The sequence below is a fragment of the Podarcis vaucheri genome (assembly GCF_965113315.1).
Source record: "Podarcis vaucheri genome assembly, chromosome: 7".
Classification (NCBI taxonomy): domain Eukaryota; kingdom Metazoa; phylum Chordata; class Lepidosauria; order Squamata; family Lacertidae; genus Podarcis; species Podarcis vaucheri.
In genome coordinates, this window is record NC_138765.1 from 70020354 (window position 1) to 70041523 (window position 21170).

The following is a 21170-nucleotide window of genomic DNA, read 5'->3' on the forward strand; positions in this document are numbered from 1 at the left end:
TCCAAAAGGCAGCAGTCTGATTGGTCCTAGAACAATAGGGTCCAGAACTGAATAAAGAGCATGAAATCCTCTCTCAACTCTGAGTATATTTCAGTCCCCCTCTTATCCACCCCAAAGACCTATCAAAGATTGTTTGTTTTATCTCATGACCTGTAATTTCTTCTCTCATTCTCCTTTCAAGCACAATTTGAACCTTATTCCCCAAACTACCATTTTCTTTCAGTCAGGGTCTTTTTCCATTCACTCATTCCTCTCACAGTTTCTCTCTCTTATTCCCTTCCTTCCCATCCTCAGGTTGTTTGTTTGATGATGATATGAATTTACCGGTTTATGTCACCTTCTGGTTTCCTTTAACACTTCCTCTGGGCCTTTCTTTTCAGAGGAAGGAGACCTCTTCCTCCTCTATCCCAAGTTTCTCTGTCTCCCAGAGACCTTTGCTCAGTATGCAAGGAATTCCTGGTGTGTTGGTCCAACCAAAAGGCTATGGAACAGCTATAGGGCAGGGCCGGGGAAGTGGGGAGGCACTAGGCAGACTGTGGCATTGAGGCCCACCGGAAAGTGGTTCAAGGCCAGCTGATAGATCCCAGCCCACTGTTTGGAGAAAGCACTGATTTAACACTTCCTTATGAGCAAGTCTCATTTAACTCAATGGGGCTTATTTCTAAGAAAAGATGCAGAGGTGTATGAACACAAGAATATCTTTCTGGATCAGGTCCATGGTCCATCTAGTCCAGATACCAGTATGGGAAATGGATCTGGAGGAAGATCTGGGGGCCGGGGCCAGATCCCTAGTGTAAAATGTGGCACGTGAAGCTTGTTACCTCCATTTCTGCTAACATCCAAGAGAACTCCGTTAAGACCATGCACCAATGGTTTTATACACCGGTTCAAATGGCCTGTATTCAGGGCAATGGTAATTCTCTGTGTTGGCAGAAATGCAATGAAAGAGGTATTTTGTTGGCATCGCTGGTTGACCTACCCAGCAGTAAAAGACTTTTTGGAGCAAGCAGCTGTGGAGATTAATGTCATCACAGGAGATAACTTGGGATCCAATTTCACTCTATGTTTATTATCTAACGCTGGTACTGTTTGCAAACCCCTTGTCATATATTTGATGCTAGCAGCGCACCTAGTTATTTCATGGGGATGGAAATATGCTTCATCAATTACTTTAGAGAACTGGTACAAAGAGCTTTATTTATAGCAACTTCCGGGGGATTTGCTTGTTATTTGTGCACCTTGACAAGCAGAGCCAGAAGACTGTGCAGCCGTGTTGTGAAATTTTATGTTTCATGTGAATAACCAACCTTCCCAATTCCTCATACCCTCTAAATGCAAGTTTCTTTGGAGAAATTTGCTTCTAGAAAAATTGGTGTTGGTACTCACCATGAAGTTGTTACAGTAAGTGCCATACATTTTATCAACAACAAAAAAGAGGTACCAATACTCTTGAGTAACCCCTGAAAAAAAGCATTGCATATACCCCATCAATTTAAAACTCAATGGATTTGTTGTTGTTGTTGTTGTTGTTAATTGTTGGGGTGAAAGCATTAGGCTTTAGCACAAAACAGTTGCCTGACAATATGCTAGCTATTGATGGATCTCAACCATAACTCTTGCTACCAGCTGCCCAATCAGTGAATTCCAGGACGACGAACAGGAACAGAACTTGCTGACTAGTAACTTGATTTTTAGTTAGCTTTATTATATACAGCAGAGTAAAGCACAGCTTTGTACAAGTTGCTATATACACACAGACAAGATTCAAACTCTTTCCCAAAACTCAACACTCCAATAACAAAACTGCTGTGTCATACTGCTTATAAAGGAAGAACTTAGCCAATCAACACCTGTTGCTGGGCTTCCTTGTCCCCAAGCAGACTTTCTCACGTACTCTGTTTAACTTGGCTTGTTGCCAACCCACTAATTGTCTACTCCAAAAGCTGCTCGTACACCTCAGGGTGTGAAATGCCCATTGCACAGCCTGCCATTTGGCCCTTTGAGCTAGCATGGTGCCTCAATGTTCACATGCATGCATGCATGCATGCATGAAGGAAAATGCACGACAGAGACAAGATGCATCCACCCACCAAAGAGATTTAACTTTTAGAACAGGAGTGAGGAACCTGCAGCCCTCCAGATGTTCCTGAACCCCAATTCCCAGCAACCCCAGCCAGCAGGACCAATTATCAGATATAGTGGGAGCTGAAGAGCCAGGAACATTTGGAGGGCCACAGGTCCGACATCTCTTTACTAGGGAATTCTGGGGGTGCCTGGGGAATTAAATTTCAAGCAACAACCTTTTAGCAAAGGATATCCAAGAGGGAATTGTTCCTGATACATACACTCCAATGGAGCAGAGTGCATGATGTTGGCGTCATATGTATAATAGACTGGTTTTCATAATATTTTTGTTTTCATCACAGAACTAGAACTCACACCAGATGGATTCCTATGTTGCAGCTTTCAAATGTGTATTGTTGCTGGTGTGGAATTAATCTGACTTCGGATGAGCTTGCCAGCCTAGGATGGTGCATTTGTGCTCAGCTGTGTCAACTTTCTCAAGGCAAATAAGCAACGAGGAAGAATCATTGATTTTCATTGTCCATGTTTCCTCATCTGCATATTACAGCCTTGGGGCTTTCTTAGAAGGGATTAAACAGAATTAGTTGCCCAAATCCTATGTGCCTCCAAGCCACTGCAAAGAGTGTAGAACCCTTTTTTAAAAAATCCATTATTTTCATTAGGAGACTAGTCAGTTAGCAGTCGGGTCAAGCTCCCCATCTGTTCCTACATCAAATTGTATTCCAGTTCGTTTTCAGTGGAGCTGAACCCAGGGGGTGCATTTACTTCTAAATCAGGAGGGGTGTCTGTGGCTCACTGACCATTAGCCATTCTGTTTCAGACTGATTGGATTTGGAGTACAACAGCATTTGATATACACAGAACATGCATTTTGTGTGTCTATAATGTTGCATATCATTAGCCTGACTTCAAAAAGAAAAGAAAACCTGACAAGGCACAAACAGCTGAGACATAAGCAGGCCTTTGATAGATGAGGCAGTCCAAAGAAAATAATACTCAATTAGGTCAGAACAGCCAAATTCTGTCTATGAATCCATTCAAAACAGATTCTGCCTCCATCCCTAGCTCCCAAAACCTGCAGGTGGTGCTGTTGCTGATGGCTCTACTCTATGCATATTTTACTATCAGCCTGTCCTCCAGTAATTAATAGACAGGCAAACAAACTAACAAGGTGCCAAACAAACTAACAAGGTGTCATGATGGATGGATCACATTATTTCTGTCCTGTGCCGGCTTCATGTCCCCAATGCCCAATGCCCCTCCAAACCTTGCTCCATTTCATCTTGTTTATAGGCAGATCTTGAGATGGTCAGATCGTAAAGAGGATTCTGTGGGCAGGACGTCATTCAGTGGGTGAGATTGTAATAGATCCCTTTGAGACACATACTGTTGTTTCTTTAAAAAATGATTCTTGCCTTTGTGTTAGTTTGTAAATGTAGGAAGTACTTATGAGGTGATTGGAGGGCTCCTTGTTTCTGAAAATAAAAAATTCCCATTTAAAATGCTTCTAAGAAGTGACTGTATTTCATAATGTGCAGCCCCAATCCTGGGAAACTGTACAGGGGAAAATATATCTCTGCCCCCCATGTCCTTCAGCCTACCTTCTAAGTACAGTGGTACCTCAGGTTAAGTACTTAATTCGTTCTGGAGGTCCGTTCTTAACCTGAAACTGTTCTTAACCTGAAGCACTACTTTAGCTAATGGGGCCTCCTGCTGCCGCCGCGCCGCCGGAGCACGATTTCTGTTCTCATCCTGAAGCAAAGTTCTTAACCTGAAGCACTATTTCTGGGTTAGCGGAGCCTGTAACCTGAAGCGTATGTAACCTGAAGCGTATGTAACCTGAGGTACCACTGTACAGTCCAGACTCACACATGGTTCTGATTATGTGACTCTATCCACAGAACAATGTTCCAATTTGCACATGGGTCAGGTGTGTGTGTGTGTGTGAAATTAGAAGGGTGGTTCCAAAAATGCAGAGTGAGCTAGGGTCCTCCCCAACACTAAAAAGGTGACACATATTCTTTTGGATAAAGACATATTAGGAAAACAGAATCACCCCATAATATTCTTATGAGAATACTCTCTGATTGGTGTGAAGTGTTCTGGTTATGGACAAGAGAGGGGCAATGGGCCAAAATGACTAATGGCAGTTCTTGAAGTGGGCAGCCAGTCACAACTGGGGAGTTGCAGTTAAGTAGCTCAGAATGTTGTAGGATAGCTGGAAACACCTGTGAAAGGTGAGATCCTTTGGTCTTGGCTCCTGATTTGCTCCTCCATCCTGCTTCCTGGTTTGTCCTTTGTCCTTGACTTCTGGCTTGTCCCATCAATCCTGGCTCATCAAAGACTCCTGCCTATGGACCAGCCTTAACATGTGAGAAGACAGCAGTGGTGAGAACATGACTTGTGCTCTTTTTGGTTTCCATAAGAACATAAGGAGAACCTGCTGGATCAAACCAATGGCCCATTTAATCCAGTGGCCACCCACATATCACAGTGGCCAACCACATGCCTGCAGGAAACCAGCATATGGGCACAAGACCACTCTCCCCTCCTTTGGCTCCCAGCAACTGGTATTCAGAAGCATTGCTGCCTGCAGCTGTGGTGGCAGAACATAGCCATTGTGACTAGCAGCAACAATGGCTAGAGTTCTTCATGGCTCAGTTGGTAGAGCATGAGACTTTTAATCTCAGGTTCAAGGCCCACATTGGGAAAAAGATTCCTGCATTTCAGGGGGGCTTGGATTTGATGACCCTTCTGGTTCCTTCCAACTCTACAGTTCTATGAACAACCCTCTCCTCTGTGGATTTGGCCAGTTTGGGATTTCTCCCTCCCTCAGCATCTCCACTCAGAAGCAAGGACCCGGCCGAGCAAAGAACTTCAGTAGGTGCCGATGGGAACCAGAGTCAAGCTGTAGGGCAGGCTTCCTCAACCTCGCCCCTCCAGATGTTTTGAGACTACAATTCCCACCATCCCTGACCACTGGTCCTGCTAGCTGGCGATCATGGGAGTTGTAGGCCAAAAACATCTGGAGAGCCAAGGTTGAGGAAGCCTGCTGTAGGGGGAACAGGTAAGGCAAACAGGATCAGTACCTTGGGCAGCTCCAAGAAGGCCCTGCTGCTCATAGAGTGTTCTCCTCCTAAGGCAGCTACAAGGAAATGCTGTCTCTGTAGGGAGTTAGAGCTAGCTGAAGCCAGGCTGACCAGACCTGGAATGTGGTTGCTTCCATCTCCCTACAGAGAAACCAACTGGCTTCTTAAAGAGCTCTCTTTTGAAGCTGTTGACTTCTGTGAGGCAAAGGGAGACAGGCAATGCAGAGGATGGTGGTAAGCCTGTGACTTGCATCTGTTCTCCTCTTGGCAAAGGAGCCTGGACCTCATTCTCAGAGTCCCTGTCCCCACATTGCAAGGTCCTGACAGCAGCCATGTCATCCAATGATGTCGAATCCCTTAATGCAGCCATCATTTGGGTCTTCCCATGGGACAACCTGGTGCTCTTCTGCAGTCAGTCCAGATCTGCTTTAGCTTAAGGTGGGTTTTCCCAAACTTGCTTCTCCAGCTGTTTTTGGACTACAACTCCCATCATCCCCACCTAGCAGGAGCAGTTGTCAGGGATGATGGGAACTGTAGTCCAAAAACAGCTGGAGACCCAAGTTTGGGAGATGCTGGCTGAAGGTGTCAACTCTTCTCTAGGAAATGGGAAGAGGCACTTTCAATATAGGGTTTTTATTTTATTTTTTAAGGGGGGGGGAAATCACCAAACATGAATAGTGATGCCATATAGCCACCTTTAGACTGGCTGGGGTAGGATTTGTCTAATAAACCCTATTCAGTTCGCAGCACAGATTACATTGCTTTTTAAAAGTAACAAGGAGTGATAAACTATCTTAGTAGGGAAATCAATAGGAAGCAGTTTAGAAGCCCCTGGAGTCCTTTGCAGAGGATCTCCTTGGAAATCTGAACAGCCAAGCTGCAATCAAGGAAGAAGCCATTGGATGCTGTAGGGAGGGATAAACTCATAAACTCACCGTTTATGTTTCTTTTCCTACATACAAATTCCAGGCCGAAACTGCCTCAGCCCCTAGCTGCCGGCGCCTATGTATGGTGATAATGATTGTACACCGTATTCCAAATTTGACAGCACAAAAGATTTGTACAAGGACATTGCTATTCTGACAAGATTATTTCCAACTCCTTTCCTCGGAATTCCAAACACGGAATTTGCCTTGTTCATCACTGCCACACACTGACTTGATGTTTATATTGAGCTAATCCACCACCAAGTCAACAGCTCATTCTTGCTCAGTCAGTCAGTTGGCTATTATTAGTCAGAATACTGTGTGTGTGTGTGTGTGTGTGTGAGAGAGAGAGAGAGAGAGAGAGAGAGAGAGAGAGAGAGAGATTTGAAACTAACACTAGAGGGCATTACTGTGCCTTGGCTTTGCCTGGGAAACCATAAAAGAAAATGGAGCTCCACAACTTTGTGTAGCCTGCCAATTTGGCTCGTCTGGCTTTGTGGGCACAGAAAATTCCATTTTTTGTTGATTAGCAGATGTTTAGTTGCCATCCATGCATTCCTAGCTCCACAGAGAGCAGCAGGTATGGTTTTAAGTGGCTAAGCAAGAGAGCCTATAATTACGTATGTATTAATTAATTAATTAATTAATTTTATATACCACCCTTCATCAAAAGTCTCAGGGCAGTTTACAGAATAACAACCACATGCAGGGATGCAGGCCCATCATTGCCACATTGTAATCTGAAAACTCATTTTTTGTTTATTTTGTTTCTTAATAAAATAATAACAACGGGAAAGCCCATCTTTGTGATGCTCCCACAGCAAAGAACTGAGGGCCATTTTGAGCTTGGGATGGTGGAGAAAGTAGTTTTGTCCTCACTTTAATGCTGACAGGCATAATCTATGAAATCATAACATCACCTTTTGTGTACATACCGTCGAAACAGCTAAAATAGTTTTTAAAAAACAGTACCAAAAAGCAAAAGAAGATAATTTGCTGTCCTGATGTTGGGAAAGATGGAGGGCACAAGGAGAAGGGGACGACAGAGGACGAGATGGTTGGACAGTGTTCTCGAAGGTCCATAAACTACAATATAGCATATACTGAACACAAAAAACAGTGATAATTTGTTGTTGACAAAGGACAGCTGGACATATAAAGGGCCCCATTACCTTCAGTAGCTTAGGGCCTCATCAAACCTAAATCCGGCCCTGGACTCATTGACCTACCTTAGTAATGTCCATTAATTTCAATATATCTACTCTGAGGAGGACATAAGTAAGTCTCCATGGGTTTCATTCAACTTTAGTCTGACTCAGAGTAGACACACTGAAATTAATGGACATGACTAACTTGGGTCCATTAATTGCAGTGGGTCTACTCCAAGTAAACTTAGTCGGATGCAAAGCCCAGGCTGCTGATCTGTGTTTTGTGTTTCTTTGTTTTGCAAGAGAGCTGGAAAGCTTCAAATGGACACAGCACACAAAATGAGAAAAAGTCAGAACCTGTTTCTGGAGGCTACAGCACGGCCATTGCTTCCCATTATGGTTGCAGCTCTTTTCTATCCAGCTCTTTTAATGTGGCTCAAATAATTCTGAGTTCCTCTCCCATCCCTGTGCAATGTGTCATAAGGCTTGTACAAGCCTATTATGTTTATTTTGCAAATGTTAATGACTTCATAATTCACCATTCAAAGCTTCAGGGCATTTGTGTGTATGGTATTATTCACTTTTCCTCTCATGCGTAAAAAATCCAAAGGCTCAGAAGGTAACAGCTGCATGATTTAAAGCAAAACAAATTATGTTTTTTTTTCATTCATAAAAAAGTGCTACTTTTGTGCTGGTAGCTGATTCATTATTATTATTATTTTAGCTGATTAAGGCCATTTAACTGGTGGACTCAGTTAGCAATTAAATGTTAGTTGTTATATAAAGCACACACACAAAAAAAAATCAAAGGTGGTTTTCTGGAATTTACAGCTTTCTGCTTTCAGAGAGGCTTACTCCCAGGTAAATATGCACAGGATTACAGCCTCAGTGTTCAGAGTTCGCATGATTATTGGTGGCTTTGGGGCAAAAATGGATGAATTGATATCATTGTTATGGCGATTGACAAGCTTGGGGTGTGTGTGTGTGGCAGGGGAGAGTGTTCTGGGAGTAACCCCTATTGAATTCCACAGGGATTACTTCTGTGTAGACATGCTTGGCTTGTACTGTCAGATAAACAACAGGGGAGAGCAAGCTTCTCTACGTTTGGTGGATAGTTAAGGACATGTTTTTAGGGGGGCATTTTGCTTGTGTGTCCTCAGGGATGAAAGGTAAAGTAACTGATTTAGAATATAATTGACTATTTTATTTATGGTGCAACAATGCTGCTCTCTGCACTGGAGGGCTTGGGAAAGCTTTCATGCAGTTCCCAGATGGTCTCCTGTCTACATAAAAGTCAGATGTGCTTACAGATGGAACAGCCAGCCTAGGATGGAGGGTGTATTAGCTAGGTTCTTCATGAGGATATTTGGTCACTAGAATATATATTTATACTTATTAAATTTCGATACAGTGGTACCTTGGTTTAAGAACAGCCCTGTTTATGAACTATTCGGTTTACGAACTCCGCAAAACCAGAAGTAGTGTCCTGGTTTGCGAACTTTACCTCAGTCTAAGAACAGAAGCCGAACAGGGCACTAGCAGCCGAAGGCCTCATTAGGGAAAGCGCGCCTCAGTTTAAGAACAGTTTCAGTTTAAGAATGGACTTCCAGAACGGATTACGTTTGTAAACCGTGGTACCATTGTACTGCCCTTCCTATACAAGGATCACATACAGTTTACAATAAGTAATCACATAATTGCTGGAGGATGGATGGTGGTTAACAGATTGAGGTTGAATCCTGACTGTTTTGGGGGGACAGGAGGCAGGCGGGTGTGGGGGATTTCCTGGTCCTGAATGAGGTAACTGAAATAACAGGTTCACAGCCTGGGGGTCATTTGGGACTCACAGCTGTCCATGGAGACAGAGGTTAATTCTGTGTCCAGGGCAGCTGTCTACCAGCTCCATCTGGTATGCAGGCTGAGATCCTATCTGCCTGCAGACTGTCTCACCAGAGTTGTGCATGCTCTGGTTATCTCCCGCTTGGACTACTGCAATGCGCTCTACGTGGGGCTACCTTTGATTACTACAACTAATCCAGAAAGTGGCAGTTAGACTGGCGACTGAGAGCAACTGCTGGGACCATATAACACCCGTCCTAAAGTATATACACTGGCTACTATTACAATTCCGAGCACATTTCAAAGTGTTGGTGCTGACCTTTAAAGCTCTAAATGGCCTCAGCCCAGTATACCTGAAGGAGCATCTCCACCCATATTGTTCAGCTCAAATACCGAGATTCAGCTCTGAGGGCCTTCTGTTGTGCTAGCTCCAATCTGACCACTACCACTAGACATAAAACCATATCCTTACCTAACATTTCTGGACATAAGTCCTCACAGAAGTGTTGTTATAGCTGATGGTCTGGAGGTTGCAAAGGGCAATGTATATGTTTTCTTTTACTGAGGTGGAAAACTCAGTTATGAGAAATGTGTTATTCCTGCCACTTTGTGTCCTGGGACCCAAGACTCTTAAAACACGCTCTGTATCAGAGGGGGGGGGACTGATCATTATCTATTCTGTCATATTAAAATCTCACCAGGTTTCCTGCTAAGGGAAGGACCCCTCTAAAGTGAATGATCGCCCTCCGTGCCTAATTTTCCTGCTCATCCACATGGATTCTCAAGTCACAAACTGCCATTTTACTCCATCAACCCGAGGTTGCTGTTTTAGGCTGGGATCTAGGGCCTCATTAGCCATTTTGGTGCCATCTCTCACTTCTGTGTAAAAATCCCTTAAAGAGTGGTTTATAGGGCAGGAGCAGCATTGGAGTAATTTACGAATGCTTTTCTCATTAGTGATAATTGATCTGCAAGATCAGCACCGTCCTGTGTGCCAGATGTTAACTTTCCTGTCTTATGGCTTTTAGGTCCTCCAAGCACCAGATTTACTTCATCATTGCTAAGGATGTCAGAGAGACTTTCCCATCTGTTGAAAGTACATCCTCTGCTTTAGGGTTCCGCTTTGTCCTCAGTGCATTCCCTGTCATGTCCCCTGTTAAGAACCATGTATGGGGTTTTTCTTGCCATGAGATAAAATGCTATTTTTAGAGATATGTAAACCTCTATAGGGAGTGCAGAGTTAGACAACACATCCATCTTGCTTCATAGTAAGCTATGCCCTTGAGTGAGAGGTTTTAAATTAGATACATCAAACTCATGTAGGACTGTGGAGAACTGAACCTGAGTGGAAAAAGTGACCCCAAAATCAACACATTCACCCATCCCTAATAAAAAGGTCTCGTCCCTGACCAGGGTGATTTGTGAGTTGCCTAAGGCTTCCTTGGAGTAACAATGGTACTAGGCAATGGGATCATGACGCACACAGAAAGAAAAGGGAAATACTGTATTTTTCGCTCTATAAGATGCACCAGACCACAAGACGTACCTAGTTTTTGGAGGAGGAAAACAAGAAAAAAAATATTCTGAATCTCAGAAGCCAGAACACCAAGAGGGATCGCTGCACAGTGAAAGCAGCAATCCCTCTTGCTGTTCTGGCTTCTCTGATAGCTGCGCAGCCTGCATTCGCTCCATAAGACACACACACATTTCCCCTTATTTTTTAGAAGGGAAAAAGTGAGACTTATAGAGCAAAAAATACAGTAATATACAAACCAATCAGAACTGACCCTTGCATAATACTTATGATGTGTATGCCCCCACCCTGCCCCCAAACTACAAACTTTCCAATTCCTCCCCCTTTTAAAAGTTTTTGTATTTCATTTCACATTTCAGCACCTAAAGTTGCTGCCGATTAGAAGAAAATGGCAGAAACATAGAGATGGTGTGTGTGTGTGTGTGTGTGTGCGCGCGCGCCTTGAAGGTCATCTTGTTCCATGACTGCTTAATGCAGGAAATGCTGAGCTAGAGTGTCCCCAACAGAGTGATGCCCAGCCTCTGCTTAGACATCAAAAATGATATCTGCACACCATTGCCAACAGCTTTGCACCTTCATTTGACAGATGTTGGATGATTGGCCCTCATCAGCAAATTAATTGTGTCTAAAATTAATTGTGTTTTAAATCCAGCCTGTTGTGGATCTGCTAGGATTCTCCTTCCTTCCTTCCTTCCCTCCTCCTCCTCCCCTTCCTTCCTTCCTTCCTTCCTTCCTTCCTTCCTTCCTTCCTTCCTCAACCTGTGGGTCCCCAAATGTTGTTGAACCACAACTCCCATCACCCCTAGCTAGCAAGGCCAGAGTTCAGGGATGATGGGAGTTATAGTCCAACATCTGGGGGACCCACAGGTTGAGAAACACTGTAAGGAATACAGTTTTGCAGCCTGGAAGGAAATGAAGACCTCCGAAGGGCTGCTGTGCTAACCTTATCAGACCTCGCAAATAACACAGCTCATAAAATTCCATGCAATCACTGGAAGAGATAAATGGATGTTGGAACTAGAGCGTGTCCAAAAGATATCCAAGTCATCATGTTCAAAGTCTGCCAGAGTGTTCTCCCTCTCTCTATATATTTTGCAGTCATTCTCATGGGAGATGCCAGCATGCTGCAAGAGAGTTGCAGAAGCCTTACAAGAAACAGAAGCAATTACATAATTAAGGGTTCCCAAAGCACCCACAGGGTGTTGTGTCTTTGCAACAGCCTCTGCTCTCCCCTCACCCCTTATCATCTAGTGTTCCTCACAGGTAGCTAATTATTTCTCCATGTTTGCATGGGGTCTAACTGGAGGAGAGACGGACTCTTTGAGAAATGGCCCTAGCCTGGTAATATTTGCATGCAGAACGTCCCACGTTCAATCCCAGACATCTCCAGGAAGGGCTGGGAGAGACATGGGAGCCGGGAACCCAGGAGAGTCACTGCCAATCCATGTAGACAATACTGAGGCAGACAAACCAATGGTCTGACTCAGTCTAAGGCCCATACCTCAAAAGCAGAGCATATGCTTTGAACTGCATCCAATGAAGTTCTACGAAGAGTAGAGCACTGACCTTAACAGACCTGAATTAGTCATATTGATAACTGTTAATGGGTCTACTATGAGTAGAAAATAATTGGATGCAAGCTTTCCTGTACTGGCATCCCTGGGGGGGGGGGCTGGGAAAGACTCCCAATTTCAACAAGATTCCCTATTATATTTTTGTTGCCACACTGGCAAAATACGGTATTTTTCGCTCTATAGGACGCACCCAACCATAGGACGCACCTAGTTTTAGAGGGTGAGAACAAGAAAAAAAAATCTCTCCCTCTCTGCATAGCACCCCTTCAGCGAAGTGGCAGGAGAAATGGAGCCCCTTCCATTTCTCCTCCCGCTTCTGCGCAGAGAGGGAAAGCTGTGCAGCGCCTCTCCAGCAAAGCGAAGCCAGGAGAGCAAGAGGGATCAGCGCGCACCAATCCCCCTTGCTCTCCTGGCTTCAGCGAAAGCAACACGAAGCCTCCGGAGCCTGCATTTGCTCCATAAGACGTACACACATTTCCCCTTAATTTTTGGAGGGGGAAAAGTGCGTCTTATAGAGTGAAAAATACGGTACTAGCTAGATGGCGCCAGTCAGGTGTGACCTATCCAAAGAGTGCTAATCAATGGCTTCCCATGGCCTTAGGGAACTGTGGCATGAGATACCTCTGGGTTCATAGAATCATAGATGGAAGGGATCCCAAGGGTCAGCAACTCCTTGCAATTCAGGAATCACAGCTGTAGAATCCCCGAAAGATGGCCATCCATTCTTGTCCTCTGTATAAAAGCCCCTAACAAAGGAGAGTCCATAACCTTCCAAGTCCATTCCACTGTCAAACAGCTCTTCCCATCAGAAAGCTCTTCCAGAAAAGTTCCCCAAGAGTGGGAGATATGGGGAAGAAACAGAAGTTCCCAGCTGAGAGCTGGGAAGGTCTACTTTTCTGAATATGGATAAAATATATGATACAATTGTGATAGAGGGTTTTTATATCTATTTCTTCTTCTCTCTGTTGCCTCTTTATTTTTTTGTTTTTCCTCTTATTTTGGCTTTTCTGCATCTTTTTCTTTTTTTGGTTACTTTGGCTTTTGTTGTACAGTGGTACCTCGCAAGACGAATGCCTCGCAAGACGAAAAACGCGCAAGACGAAAGAGTTTTCCGTTTTTTGAGTCTTTCCGCAAGACGAATTTCCCTAGGGGCTTGCTTCGCAAGACGAAACGTCTTGCGAGTTCTTGCGAGTTTGTTTCCTTTTTCTTAAAGCCACTAAGCCGTTAATAGCCGCTAAGCCGCTAAGCCATTAATAGCCGCTAAGCCGCTAATAGCCGTGCTTCGCAAGACGAAAAAACCGCAAGACGAAGAGACTCGCGGAACGGATTAATTTCGTCTTGCGAGGCACCACTGTATCTTATGTTGAAAATGCTCAATAAAACATTTAACCAAAAAAAGAGAGAAGTTCTTCCTGATGTTTAGTCAGAATCTCCTTGTATTTTGAATCCATTGGTTCCACCGTAGTGTTGCTTAACCTATTTATAGCACCATTCCAGGTGTGGTAGCTAAACTCTTAGAGAGGACAGAAGCAGGATTGAAGATGATCTTGACAGAATGCTGAAATGGGCCGGAATTAACGAAATGAGTGATATCTAAAGGTTTGCAGGTAAGTAGGAATAATCAAACACAGGGCAGGCAGCAACACACATGTAAAGAATTTACAGGCTTTACAAGATGGGAACCAGCAGTACAATGTGGTGAGCGCTAATGGAATTCTCAAGTCTTACAGTTCTATGATGCAATAATTGCAAAACGTTATGGTACTGGAACCCCTTCAGATCTCCATGCTGTCAGAAGGAATGTGTCATGCTAATTTAACTCCTTCTTGACCAGTCCAGCATGCCATGGGGCTAATACTTCCTCTGCCCCACCATTCCACCAGAGTAACATACCATTCACACCAATCCCTTCAGGACTTGGAAGCAGCGTTCAAAACTCCCATTGTTCTAGGCGCATTTTGCTGCAGGGAATTTCATTAGCGCGAGCAGTTTCTGAGCTCTGGGCGCAGTACTGCGCCTAAGATTTCAGATTAAAACTGCAGAGTGGGAGGAAAGGAGGGCCTTTTTCTGCCTCCCAACCTTCAGCTACTCTCTGAAGACTGGAGAAGAGACCCTCTGAAGAATATTAGGGGGGTGGGCAGGGGAAGGACTAGACCATTTGAAAAATGAACATAATATTTTAGCTGCAGTTCATTCATTTTCAGCTTTGTATTCTTCCTATAAAAAAAGCGTGCCTAGACATTCCATTGTTGCGCTCACAACCTAGGTTTAAGGTGCCATTTAGCTCCTAGCTTTCATATCTCAGTTTCTAACACTGCTTGGAAACATCCAAGGCCAGACTCCCCTATTTGTTGAAATAGAGTGACACTGATTGCACAGCAGAGGTTTTTAAAAAGCCCATTGGGTAGAAATAACAGAGCTCCCTCTTTCCCCCTTTTTCACAGCTTACCATTTCATGCCATATAGGGAGCCTCTTTGGCACATAACAAGCGACTGGCTCTTTCAAGCTGCACCTTACCTCTCCAGGCAAGTGCCGTGACTCAGAATTTCACCCTTCTGTCTGCGCAGCTCGTCTTGAAATAAATACCTGTGGTTACCCTGACAACTGCCTTATCCCCCATCACTTGAGGGGCACGGGAAACCTGCGAGCTTTTCCTTTCAAGCATGGGAGCAGCAACACTGAAGTGCCAGAGAGTTCATGCTCCTGCAGAGAGTGAAGTTTAGGGTCTGGAAGGAATTTTGCCTTGGGGTTGGTAGTCTAATAACCCAGTACGGAGGGGTGCTGGTGGAATGACGCCCTTCCCTACATTTTGTATGTAATATGTTTGATTGAAACAGGAATGGACAGACAGTGGCGTAGCGTGGGGGGTGCCAGGGGTGCCGGCCGCACCGGGCACAACATCTGGGGGGGGGCGCGCTCGCTGCCTCCGGAGTCGCCGAAGAGCCTCGGGCGTAGGCTGTAGCGGAGCCGCATGTCTCGCGGAACCGCCGAGCTGTGCGCGTGTCCGGGCTGAAGGCGTCCGGCAGGCAGCGGCTCTCAGCGCTCGCCATGGAGGACGCGCCAGGCAGCCCCTCTTCACAGCCCCGCCTCCGCCGGTGCTGCTGCAGCTGCTGGGCAGTTGCATTTTCCTCGCCTCTCTGCCCCCCTCCTCCTCCGGGCAAGCGGCGTCGTTTGGGCGGCAGTGCCAGCGGCAACTCGCGGGTTAGGGGGGGCGCAAATTACTTGCCTTGCCCCGGGTTAGGGGGCGCAAATTACTTGCGTTGCCCCGGGTGCTGAGAACGCACGCTACGCCGCTGTGGACAGATCAGTCTATTTGTAGCCCATGCCACTTTGGGATGTGCAAATGGAATCATTATTCCATTTTGCCCAGCTTCTTCATTAATCCACTTTTTAAAAGGCACAAAAGTTTGCTCTTGAATGCATATTCTAAAATGCTTTTGGGTGAAGTATTTTCTCTCAAAATCACACAAATTCTACTATTTTACTATTCAGATATGTTAACTAAACTGTACTAATAGAGGACAGGGAATGCATGCAGCGTCTCTTAACTGCTGCCGGAATTATTATTTGTCAATACTGGGGGGGGGGGGAGATGAGAACACCACCCATGAGAGAGTGGATAACTAAAACCTGTAACATTTACACCACCAACCAGTCTAATGTTTACCAGAGAACCTCCTTTTTTTGTTTTTGTCTTGTTTTAAAATTCTCTTTAAATAGCCAACATGTTGACTGGTAAAAGATGCAGAGCAGTTAATGGTTCACCAGGAAATTCATAATTTATGCCTGAAACCTACTTGAGTAAAACACAAAATGCTTAAGAACCCATTAAAGAGGCAGGGAAACCTGAACCACAGAGCTTCAATTATAATGTGGTTAGCCCAGAAAGGATTTTCCTCCAGACTTGGGTCTTAGTTCAAAACAAAAGCAAAAAAAATTAAAAATAAAATGAGCCAGACTGATGTCTTTTGAATAACAACAGAACTGTTCTTGTAAACCAAGGTTGGGGAATTATCAGGCCTAGGGGCTGAATATTCCCCCTCCCCAACCTCTCTAATTGGCCATGGGGATCCTATCTATATCTATCTATCTATCTATCTATCTATCATCTATCATCTATCTATCTATCTATCATCTATCTATCTATCTATCTATCTATCTATCTATCATCTATCTCCCAAGTTCTGCTCAAATGCTTTTATCTGCCTGGAACATGTCCTCAAATTATAGCAATGGCTGGATGGAGCATGGAGAGGTGAATGTGTTTGTGTGTATCGTCCTCTAGGTCAGTGTTTCCCAAACGTTTTTGGGCAACGGCACACCTGTTTACTGAAAAAAAATCTCGCGGCACACCACCATTAAAGCCCCGCCCCGTGACGTCAGCGCGCAGCGTCACGCCGGGAGGGACGCACAAAAGTGAAAGTTTTTTCCCTCGGCAGCTCCTCTCAGCTGCGCTCAATCCGCCTCGGAGCGCAGGAGCGATGCCTCTCTCTGGCTCTCCCTCCGCGCAGGCTGAGGGAGGGAGGGAGGGGCGCGTGTGACCCGTCTCTGCTGGGAGACCAAACCCAGCGAGGCAGAGTCGCGCGGAGGCGCCCAGGCAGCGCTGCCGGCTGCGAGGAGGAGCGCCAGGCAGCAGCAGGAGGCGCGACCTCTCCTCGCCGCCGCCGCCCCGCCTCTCGCCGCCCGACTCGCCCGCCTCCCTCCAGGTATCTCGCGGCACACCAGCCGATGTCTCACGGCACACTCGTGTGCCGCGGAACACCGGTTGGGAAACACTGCTCTAGGTAAAGGTAAAGGGACTCCTGACCATTAGGTCCAGTCGTGACCGACTCTAGGGTTGCAGTGCTCATCTCGCTTTATTGGCCGAGGGAGCCAGTGTACAGCTTCCGGGTCATGTGGCCAGCATGACTAAGCCGCTTCTGGCGAACCAGAGCAGCGCACGGAAACACCGTTTACCTTCCCACCAAAGTGGTACCTATTTATCTACTTGCACTTTGATGTGCTTTTGAACTGCTAGGTTGGCAGGAGCTAGGGCCGAGCAACGGGAGCTCTCCCTGTTGCAGGGATTCGAATGGCCGACCTTCTAATCGGCAAGTCCTAGGCTCAGTGGTTTAACCCACAGCACCACCCGTCTTCTACTGCACACCTAAAATGTAGCCTTCTTACAAAAGTGAGCCACATCCATTGCTCCATTCACTTTTGCATCTGGTTCTTCCCACAACTGGAAAGTGGCCCCTGGAAGGTGGCCCATAAGACAATGTGGCCCTCTGGAGAATACACTGAAGCTAGAGAGCACATTATACCAGCTATGCAAATTTCTAACCTCCAGGATACCTCTGAAATCCTCACCCAAATTTCTTACCAGATGTTAGAATTACCTGGTTTCCAAAGTGGAACAGACTGTTCAGTCGAACCATTGCTTAGTTTTCTATAACATGCATAATTCACCACAGCTTTTCAATATTGCATTGCCTTTGTGTTCCGAGGTTGCCAACGTACATGGATAAAACATTACAGAAAGGCAGTATTTACATTACATTAAAACACTATCTTTTCCTCCAAGGGACTCAGGATAGCAAACACGGTTCTGCTCATCGTTTAATCCTCACAACAACCAAGGCTGAGAGGCAGTGACTGGCCCAAGGTGACCCTGTGAGCTGCATTTGAACCCTGGTCTCCCAGGTCAAAGTCAGACACTCTAATCACTACACTGCACTGGTTTTGCTTTTACTAAAACCTGGATTTGAAATGGATCTGGCAGCCAAGAAGACAAAGCAACACCAAAGCATTGGAAGATCTGAAAATAATTGCAAAGCTTCTATGGGAGATTTCCATCCTCGCTCCTTTTCCAGCCTGAGACTTATGTGGTGCAAGATACAGGATTAGGTTAATACTAGACTCCAGGTTGGCTTGCATTTTTTGGCATACTAAGCTGTTTTGTAGTTCCCAGATTAAGAACAGAAGAAGAGCCGTGCTGGATTAGGCCAAAGGCGTAGATCTAACCGAGCATCTCATAGCGGCCAACCAGATGCCCTAATGGGGAGTCACTTCTCCCTACGTCCGGCATGACTAATGTGCAGGTAGGAGCATGGTCCTAATTTGGTTTTCTGACTTCTCCGAATTTTGTAATGCCGTTATTGGTTCAAAAATAAATAAATAAATAAAGCAAATTTAACAACAGCTGCAATTAAAAGATTTTTTTTTAAAAAAAATTGCAAAACAACCAAGCACAGGATGGAGTAATGGAGAAATTTCTGAAACAACAATGGGATATCAGCTCCACCCAAGGCATGATGGAGAACAGCAACAACCGGGAAAAGAGAGACATAACATCTTACAAGGACAGGAAGAAACACAACGGACAGAATAATTGCCACATGCAGGAAGAACAAGGATATAGTTTGAGTGCCTCACTTGTAGCTCTGTAAATCATGTAATGTGTCAACACAAATAGACGTTATTGAAAATTAATAGAAAATATTATCAAAAAATAAATAAGGCAGAGGTGCATATTTTAAGTGAAAATGGTAAGTTGAATCATCGTATAAAATACAGTGGTACCTCGGGTTACATACGCTTCAGGTTACATACGCTTCAGGTTACAGACTCTGCTAACCCAGAAATAGTACCTCATGTTAAGAACTTTGCTTCAGGATAAGAACAGAAATCGTGCTCTGGCAGCACAGCGGCAGCAGGAGGCCCCATTAGCTAAAGTGGTGCTTGAGGTTAAGAACAGTTTCAGGTTAAGAACGGACCTCCGGAACGAATTAAGTACTTAACCCACGGTACCACTGTATGGTATTATCAATAGCATTAAGGTATTCCTCAAGTCTGAACGGCTTCCAAAAAGGATGACACAAATTCATAGTTGATAGGCCTCCTAGATATCACACAGTGTACAGTTAAACTGTGCAGCTCACTCCCACATGAGGCAAGGAGGGCCACCATTGTGGATGGCTTGAAAAGAGAACAAGAGAACTAGACAAATTCATGGAGGACAGGACTATCAATGGCTACTAGCCATAATGGCTATGCACCACTTCCATGGTTGGAGGCAGCAATGATTCTGAATACCAGTAGCTGGAAAGGACAGGAGGGGGAGGGTGCTGTTGGCCTCAAGTCCTGCTTGCTGGGCTCCCACAGGCATCTGATTGGCCGCTGTGAGAACAGGAGGCTGGACTAGATGGGCCATTGGCCTGATCCCGCTGTCAGGAGTGCATGCAGGAGCCAGGCCCTGTGACCAATAGGACTTTGCAGGATTGGGGCCTTCCTAAGTTTGTTCTGGAGAGGCAAGGTGCGGCCGCACAGGTGAGGCCGATTGGTAACTCACAGCACCTGGTGGCAAGAGCTGGGAAGGGATATAAGGTCAGCATTTCCCTTTGGCTCTTTGCCACAGCAACACGCTTCCTGCCTTGCTGTGTTTGGGTCCTTGACTCCTTGCTTCTTGATCCTCGGACCCCTGACTCCTTGCTTCTTGATCCTTGGATCCTTGACTTTGTGACTCCTTGCTTCCTGACCCTCGGACTCTTGGCTTCTTGACTCCCTGCTCTCTGACCCTTAGACTCTTGGCTCCCTGACTCCTGACTTCTGGACTCCCATTCCTGCTCCCACCCCGCCATCTTGCCCCTGGTCCTGATGTCCCCAGCTGGGACTTCGATCGCCCATGAACCGGACCGTGACACCCGCTGCCTCTTCTTACATTCATATTTTAAAAGGGTAGCAATATCAGGGGAGCCTCGCTCGGGAGTGAATTCTACACATGAGACACCAGTAGTGGGAAGCTCTTTGGGTGTTATCCACCTTATCTCAGTTAGGAGGGACTTCACAAAAGGATGAGCCCCATCAGATATCTCAGTTATAAGCCTTGTAGGGTTTTAAGTCGGCTCTTCAAACCAGAACCCAACAGAGCACTCTGAATATCAGCAAGACATATTACCACAAATCCCAGTCAAAACCCATCCTAGATGTTACTGGAGCATGGATAACAATTGCCATAGTCTATCTATGTGCAGGAGATGCCACAGCTGGCACACCAAAATAGCCCTGGTCTGGGCTGAAGCTCTGCAGCTGATTTGTTTTGTATTTTGTTTTTTTCCAAAGGCGGATCTGCACTACAGTGGAGAATGTGAGCTCTGTATACAGCAGAATAAATTACTGTGGCTGACAACAGAGAGTCCCCCCCTCCTTTTTGGTCTCCTTGCATTACAGTTCCCCTCCCACTCCTGCAAAACACATCCTTATGTAACCATGTCAACTATCAGATCGATGGGATTGTGTCATTGAATCCGCAGCAAATATTTTGAATAAATGAGAAATAATCCCATAAAAGCAGGGTCTCGTTGGCAATGAAAACTGGCTGATTGTGGAGCCATATATTAAGAGAGGGTGGCGGGGGGTGGGATGGGGAGAGAGACTCTGTGCCATTCAGCAATCCCAAGGAGTGATTCATAATGTTCCAGCAGAGAGAAAGAGAGAGAGGTTGCCAGAATAAATGAATCCATTAGCTTTACTATTAGGAATTGCAAGACTGCTTGGGGGCTTCTTAACCTGTGCTGGGTGGGAGGCTATGGAAAAATTCTTTCTCTCTCTCTTCAGTGGTATGGCAGTGTAGAGTGAGATGAAACAGGGATGTGTGGGCACTCAGGTTAATAAAAGAAAACCCTTCTTCACACAGCACAGAGCTCAACCAGGGAACTTGTTTCCTCAGGAGGCAGAGATGGCCAACTAGAATTGGACAAGTTCGCAGAGGAGGATAAGACTACCAGCCATAATGGCTCTGCTCCAAGGGACCGTCTCACTCTCAGGATTGTGGGTGCCTGCACAACTCTGCCTCCACATCCGAGCCCCACTCCCTAGAAAAGGGTGCCTTGCTCACTGGCTGAGGGCAAAGCTGAACTGCTTCTCTCTTGGATGCAGTTTTGTTGGTGCCCAGCCCCTTCAATTATATTATTGTGGGTGCCCAAGCACCCATGGC

The 21170-nt window shown here is 45.4% G+C and overlaps 1 long non-coding RNA gene across 1 annotated transcript in view; it reads right to left on the minus strand.

The window, feature by feature from the left end:
• Nucleotides 1-4159: 4159 nt before the first annotated feature.
• LOC309536472 overlaps nt 4160-21170 on the minus strand; it is an 81657-nt gene continuing 64646 nt past the window's right edge. The window contains exon 3 of the long non-coding RNA XR_014221515.1: nt 4160-4448. This is a non-coding gene — a long non-coding RNA (uncharacterized lncRNA). The remainder of the gene's footprint in view (nt 4449-21170) is intronic.